Below are 7,275 nucleotides of genomic sequence, written 5' to 3'. Positions count from 1 at the left end.
GCCATCCTTCACCACCACCACCACCACCCCAAACTTGGATTAAATTCATCCTTTATTTCTTTAAATCAAATTTTCATATTTATATTTGAACACTCAACATAATCGGACTTGAACACTCAGTCTTTGCATCTTTTCTGAAAATCTAAAATTATTCCAAATAAAACATTTATTTTTTTAAAAGTTCCACAAAAGTTCTCTTATGCCCCCAAAGGTTGAGAACCACAATCCTAGGGTATCAGAGCAATTTGTTCAGACACAAACAGATCTGAGCACCAGTCCTGGCAAGACCGTTAAAGGACCTTTAAACATTTATTTAAAATCTCTAAACATCTATTTCCTTATCTCTAAAAGGGAATGATGCATCTCTAGAGTTGCTATGAAAATGAATTGGGAGGGCAAAAATCTAAAATTCTTAATTCATGCCTGGAATTTAGTAAGTGCTCAATAAATGATGATAAGAGTGACTGATACCACCGCTGCTCCTGCCCCTTCACTCCTCAGCCACGCAATGGGCACCCGCAACAACTACCTCTTTAATGTTGTCTTTATCGGAGATTCTGGTGTTTGAAAGAGTAATCTCCTGTCTCGATTTACTTGAAATGAGTTTAATCTTGAAAGCAAGAGCACCATTGGAGTAGAGTTTGCAACAAGAAGCATCCAGGTTGATGGAAAAACCATAAAGACACAGATATGGGACACGGCTGGGCAAGAGTGGTATCGAGCTATCACATCAGCTGTCGGTGCCTTGCTGGTTGATGACATCGCTAAACACCTCACATGTGAAAATGTAGAGCGACGGCTGAAAGATCTGAGAGGTCATGCTGACGGTCACATTGTCATCATGCGTGTGGGCCATAAGAGATTTGTGTCATCTCCGGGCAGTTCCTACAGATGAAGCAAGAGCTTTTGCAGAAAAAAATGGCTTGTCATTCTTTGAGACATCAGCTCTAGACTCTACCAATGTAGAAGCTGCTTTTCAGACAATTCTGACAGAGATACACCGCATTGTTTCCCAGAAGCAAATGTCAGACCGACGTGAAAATGACATGTCTCCAAGCAACCGTGTGGTTCCTATTCATGTTCCACCTACCACTGAAAATAAGCCAAAGGCGCAGTGTTATCAGAACATAGAAGGCTGTGTATAGTCCATTTCCCAGGTCTGAGATTTAAACATATTTGTAATTCTTGTGGTCAAAATAAATAAATAGATAGATAGATAAATGATGATAATAGTAATAAGTATTAACTATTCTTGAAAGCCCCAAACAATAAAGCTAATCCCTCTTCCACAATCCAGCTGATAAGATGTTTATATGAAGTCTCCAAGGACCTAAGAGGAAAAGGTAAAGGATTGTAAAAAAAAAAAAGAAAAAAAAGAAAGCCTAATGTGAGATAACATGAATAAGCCCCCAGCACAGGGCCTGGAACACAAAAAGTGTTCCATCAGTCAGTGTTTGTTAAAGCTGCAAATGTAAATTCTGAGGTTGACTAGAAGGCAAGACCCGGAAGGAGCCCATGCTTACAGGGCAAGGCCTCAGCCAAGATGTGAAATATTTTATCAGCTTCCCTCCAACCTTAGGTGGAGGCAGGATGTCACCTGGCATCCCAACTCCTTGGTCTGTTACAGTAGGTAAGTAGCTCTTGGTAGGAAGGGGCAACTTCACAGACACCTCAGGGGACAGCCACATCCTCCGCCAAAGGTAGTGGAAAGAGGATTCTTTCACATTATCGCAGGAAAAGCATTTCAAGGATACAGGTATAGGAGGAGGGGTGGCATTGTGGCAAGATTTATTGGAGCAAAAACAAAGGAAGTGCTTAGGCCATGTCTCATCCACAACAAGGTGGTCTCACTGTGAAAGAAGTCCAGCCCCTGGGGCCTCAGGCCCACACTTGTCCTCAAGCTGGTGGCTTTCTAATCTCCCTAGGGAACAACCTCTCTATTCAGTACATTACTGGAACCAGCAAAGGGAAATGCCTTCTGCTGGGCACATTCACAGTAGGAGCAAAGATGGTGCAGGGGGAGGGCCCAGCACAAGCCTGCAAAGAGTCAGGGAAAAGACTGGTTAATTTGAAAGAAAGCCTGCTCTTTCCCAAGTCAGAGATAATATAATCAAAGTTTAACAAAGGCCCAGAGTTCATGCGTTCTCTCTCTCTAGCAGGCACAGGGGCTCAAGTGCAGGCCCAAGCACAGTGCCAGCCTTGAGCCGGCCGGAAACAGAGACTGAGCTAGACTGCTGGAGCTTCCGGTATCGGCGCCCAGGCAAGGGCACAGCATCTCTGGAGCCTGGTCCTCCTGGCTTGGTGCGGACAAGTGTGGGCCTGAGGCCCCAGGGGCTGGACTTCTTTCACAGTGAGACCACCTTGTTGTGGATGAGACATGGCCTAAGCACTTCCTTTGTTTTTGCTCCAATAACTCTTGCCACAATGCCACCCCTCCTCCTATACCTGTATCCTTGAAATGCTTTCCCTGTGATAATGTGAAAGAATCCTCTTTCTACTACCAATGGCTCCACTGCTATACAACCACACTGGTTCTGAGAGACACATTGACTAACTGACTGGAGAGCCACCAATTCCAGGAAGACTGCCCTTTGATACTTTTTCTTAGGAGAGCAACTGTAAGAGTGAGAATAGAGCCAATGAATGTGGAAGCTTATTAAAACCACATATGAATGGTCAGGCAGGTGAGTGGTGGCACCTCTAAGGCAGAGATTCTCAGTTTTGACTTTATATTAGAGTCATCTGGGCAGCTCCGAAAAATCCCAACACCCAGATCCAACTCCATTAAATCAGTCAGAATCTTGGGGGATGAGGACCAGGTATCAGTATGTTTCAAAAGCTCCCCTGAGCATCTTTTAGGTTCAGATAAGGTTAAGAATCACTGTTCTAAGGGCAACCCTTGGCCAGATACCCAACAGGATACAAACAGCCCATCCCAAACTTCCTCCTGAGCATTCATCTCCTCTCTCCCAGGTTGGTGTCTATTGTGCCTCACACCCAGATTTTACTGCTGGCCACACTCCCACTCAGGTACTCGTGTTTGTCTATGCAGACAGCTGGCAACTGAACTGATTTTACCCTGATATCCTAGCCCAGTGGTCGGCAAACCACGACTCGCGAGCCACATGTGGCTCTTTGGCCCCTTAAGTGTGGCTCTTCCACAAAGTACCACGTGCGAGTGCGCACGTACAGTGTGATTGAAACTTCGTGGCCCATGCGCAGAAGTCAGTTTTCGGCCTGGGCGAGTCTATTTTGAAGAAGTGGCGTTAGAAGAAGTGGGGGTTGGACATATAGAGAGGATGAACGAAAGGAGATAGACGAAACAACTATACAAGACGAGTGTGGATGGGAGAGTTGGAAGGGGTCGACCTCAGCGAACGTACCTCAATCAGATTGAGGACGTTTTTAGCAAAGGCCAGCTTAGGAGTACCCTAATTAAGTTAATAACAATGTATCTGCCTATATAGTTTAAGTTTAAAAAAATTGGCTCTCAAAAGAAATTTCAATCGTTGTACTGTTGATATTTGGCTCTGTTGACTACTGAGTTTGCCGACCACTGTCCTAGCCTGATTTCTCACATGACTCTCACCCCCGCTATAGTCATGACCTTCAGTCTCTAGCTTTGAGCACCAAACAGACTCACCTAGCATTCTATTCTATTGTATATAATTCCAAAATTACTTCCAGAAAGTCTCATTTCCTTAAAGAGATTTTGAACTCCTCAAAATCTGAGTCTTAATCTACTTCCAGAAGGCACTAGCATACTGTTCAGCATGTAGTGGACAGAGCCACAGTGTCTTTACCTGTAAAATGGGGATATTTGTAAAGTTATTACAAAATAGAGATATCTATACAATTTGCAGGCATGCAAATTATATCCTATTTCAACGGACATGTTTGAGGTGATGCATGCAAAGTGCCAGAATGCTCTGGAACACCTGCCAGTGTCCCGTAAGCGGTAGCTATTGTTGGATCAATAATAGGCAGTGTGACTTCCAGATTAGTGCTTCTTCTAGATCTTAGCAAGTGGCCCATGATCAGGAGATTCAACCCTCTTCAAGCTGTAAGTGGGAGTGCTAAATGATTGGCTTCATTGATTGGCTACCAACTGCAATCTGTGCTCAGGAAATGAACATGTTGACCAGTGAGTTTTGCAAAGCCAATCGTCATGGGAATTTTATGTCAATATGACCTACCAGAAAACGATAGTGCATGAGTCATTCAGAGTACTAATGGTGTGACACAGGGACTCCATTAGCCACATCAGCATGCCTGTGAACATCATGCCAGGCCCATGCTTAACCTACTCTATGAAAAACACAAGTGGCTGGAGTAGGCCCTCTCCCCTCTCTTCATTCTGCCTGGCTCTTCTGGGAAAATTGTGAGGACAACTTGTTCTGCCTCTCAGCAGGAGGAAGGACATGCTTTGTGTTTTCTCATCAAAGGAAACAATAGCTCTCAGTGGTTCTAGTGTAGCCAGAGAGAATGCCGAACTTCCCAAGTCCTACCTCAATGTAGTCATTTTTATTAAGAAGAATGAATAGTCAGATCGGAAAGGACAAGATTATATTAGCCAGAGGGCACAGAGTTCCAGGAAAAACAAAGATCACATAAGAGCTCAGAATTCATCCAAGTGACTTGGAGACCCCTCCCCCGCCGATAAAATATTTTCTATTGTACTGGGAGAAATTGCAGTTGAAATTTTGGAACCTTTGTTGGTGCCTCAGGAAAAGAGGGTGGAAGAGAAGTATAAGACAGAGGAGGCCAGTGTTATCCCACCTATTCTAGTTCAAGTGATACTGGCTGCTATAACATCTCAACCCCAAAGTCTCAGTGGCTTAACACAATAGAGTTGCCCATCTCTATGACACAGTCTGATGTGAGTAGCATGGCTCAGCCACCTTCCACATCAATATTCAGGGACCCAGGTTCTTTCCATTGTGTGGCTGCACCCTCCTCATAGGTCAGGGTTTTTCCCATTCAGCTTGTAGATGAGGGAAGAAACTCTAAAAATGTATACCTCTTTATCTGCTCCTGCCCAGAAATGACAAACATCACCTCTGCCACATTTCATTGGCCAGAGCTCAGTCACATGGCTTCACCTAGCTGTGTGTCTAGGAGGAAAGGGAAATGGGCTCAGTATGACAAAGCAGCAAACCAACACAAAAAGTTAACTGAAATAAAGATTCCAGACCACAATGTCAGCCTAAGCCTCACTCCTCCTGATCTACCATTCTGTTTTCTTTTAAAGACAGTTCGAATCTTCTTGCTGATTCTTTTTCTATCTTTACTTTGGCCACTACAAAGCTCAACTATAGAATGTGTTTACAATGTGTGCTTCTATGCATAAGTAGAGGCCCAGTGCCTGAAATTCGTGTGGGGGGTGGTGGGGGTGGGGGTGAGGGGTACCTCAGCCCAGCCTGTACCCTCTCGCAATCCAGGACACCCTCGGGGGATGTCTGACTGCTGATTTAGGCCCAATCCCTGGGATCAGGCCTAAACCGGAAGTCAGACATCCCTGGGACACAATCTGGGACCGCTGGCTCTTAACTGCTCTCCTGCCTGCCTGCCTGATCACCCCTAACCACTCGCCTGCCTGCCTGATCACCTCTAACTGCTTGCCTGCCTGCCTGATCATCCCTAACCACTTTTACCTCGGCCTCTGCCACCACGGCTTCATCTGGAAGGACATCTGGAATGACATCTGGAAGGTTGTTTGGCTGTCTGGTCTAATTAGCATATTATGCTTTTATTATTATAGATCTTTTTCTTCTAGCCTTATATTTTGGTTCTCCATCCATTTCCTCTATTATCACATTTCTTTCTCAATCTTGGGGAGATGGATTTGTGTATGAAGAAGATACCTTTGGGCTCCTATTTTTAGGGTTTGAAACCAAGTTTCAAAGTCTGGTTGTTTGCTAAGGATCTTATGAATTTGTTTTGGGCTCTGCTTGGGTCTAGTTTTATGAATTGATAAGGGTGTTTGCTTATCTGTGTGTTTAGGAGGAGAAAAGGGAAATTAAGGGGGTGGAGCTGTGTGCCCTGTACTTGAGGAGACACTCTGAAATGATGTCCATTGAGAAAGTGGCCCCAACCCAGATATGAGCCTCTGTGAGAATGCATAGGATCCTGGGTTGCAGGGGTTGGCTCAAGATGAACTTTATAAAGCAAGGCAGTGAGGTGACAAAGTGCAACCAGAAGGAGAAAAAGGGCCTAAGTCCCTTCCACTGCCACAAACCACAGTGCACCTCTGCCACGGAAGTGCAGTGGGTCTAGCAGTGGCAAGTATTCTCAGGATGTCCCCAGCCACAGAGGTGGGGAGACATGGCTTGGTACAGAGCAAGAGCACAGGAGTGTGAGTGTGGTCTTCCTTCCTGGTGGGAGAATCGCTCTTAGGTTTGTTGTTCGGTTTGGTTTTGGAAGGGTGCTGAGGTTCCCCATAAGCAGGTAGAGAGAACTTGTTAGTGTAATTGAGAGATTAATGCTGATATGAATACAACCACCTTCAAACTCTCAAGCTCGTGAGAGGCTTGGGCTATCACAGCTTCATTCATTTTTGTAAGTCACTTCAAACATTTTGAAAATGAGATCAGGCTTTGTTATGAGTTTTGGTCCCCCAAAAGGATATGTTGAAGTTCTAACCCCTAGGTACCTGTGAATGTGACCTTATTTAGAAACAGTATTTTTGCAGATGTAATAAAATTAAGATGACATCATTATTAGAGTGAGCCCTAATCCAATATGACTGGTGTCCTTATAAGAAGAGGAGAAGAGACACAGGGAAGCAGAGATTGTAATGATGTGCCTACTAGCCAAGTAACACCAAGAATTGCCAGCTAGGAAGAGGGAACAAAGGAGCCTTCCCCAGATCCTTCAGAGAAAGCACGGTTCTGGCGACACCTTGATTTTGGACTATTGGCTTCTGTAACTGTTAGAAGATACATTTCTATTTTAAAATAGCCAGTTTTCGATTATTCGTTATAGCAGCCCTATAAAACCAACGTATGGCTGTTAATAATCATTAAAATGTGAAAGTAGAAACAGCAGGCTAACTGGGGAAGATTGAGCTGCCCAGGAAAAACAGCTGGGAAGATAGGGCCCTGTCTATGGTGCTGAATCTGCTCCCAGCCAGGTTGACCCCATCTCCTCTCCTACTTGACCCTGATCACTGCTACTTTGATCTTTTGCTTTTTCACTGGTCTTGGAACCATTACCTTGACCTCATCTCATTAGGCCATTGCAACCAATCATGGCAAATTTATATGTGCCCAGACC

At 44.5% G+C, this 7,275-nt stretch overlaps 1 pseudogene across 1 annotated transcript; it reads left to right on the top strand.

Annotated features, from left to right (window-relative positions):
• The first annotated feature begins 508 nt into the window (after positions 1 to 508).
• LOC308524701 (ras-related protein Rab-11A-like) lies at positions 509 to 1,539 on the top strand (annotated as a pseudogene). The gene has a single exon. The product of its transcript is annotated as a ras-related protein Rab-11A-like (transcript).
• The last annotated feature ends 5,736 nt before the right edge of the window (positions 1,540 to 7,275 follow it).

This window comes from Myotis nattereri (assembly GCF_964212035.1).
Source record: "Myotis nattereri genome assembly, chromosome: 9".
Classification (NCBI taxonomy): domain Eukaryota; kingdom Metazoa; phylum Chordata; class Mammalia; order Chiroptera; family Vespertilionidae; genus Myotis; species Myotis nattereri.
The sequence above is the reverse complement of the archived record's forward strand: the minus strand, read 5'-3'. Positions and strand labels throughout refer to the sequence as shown.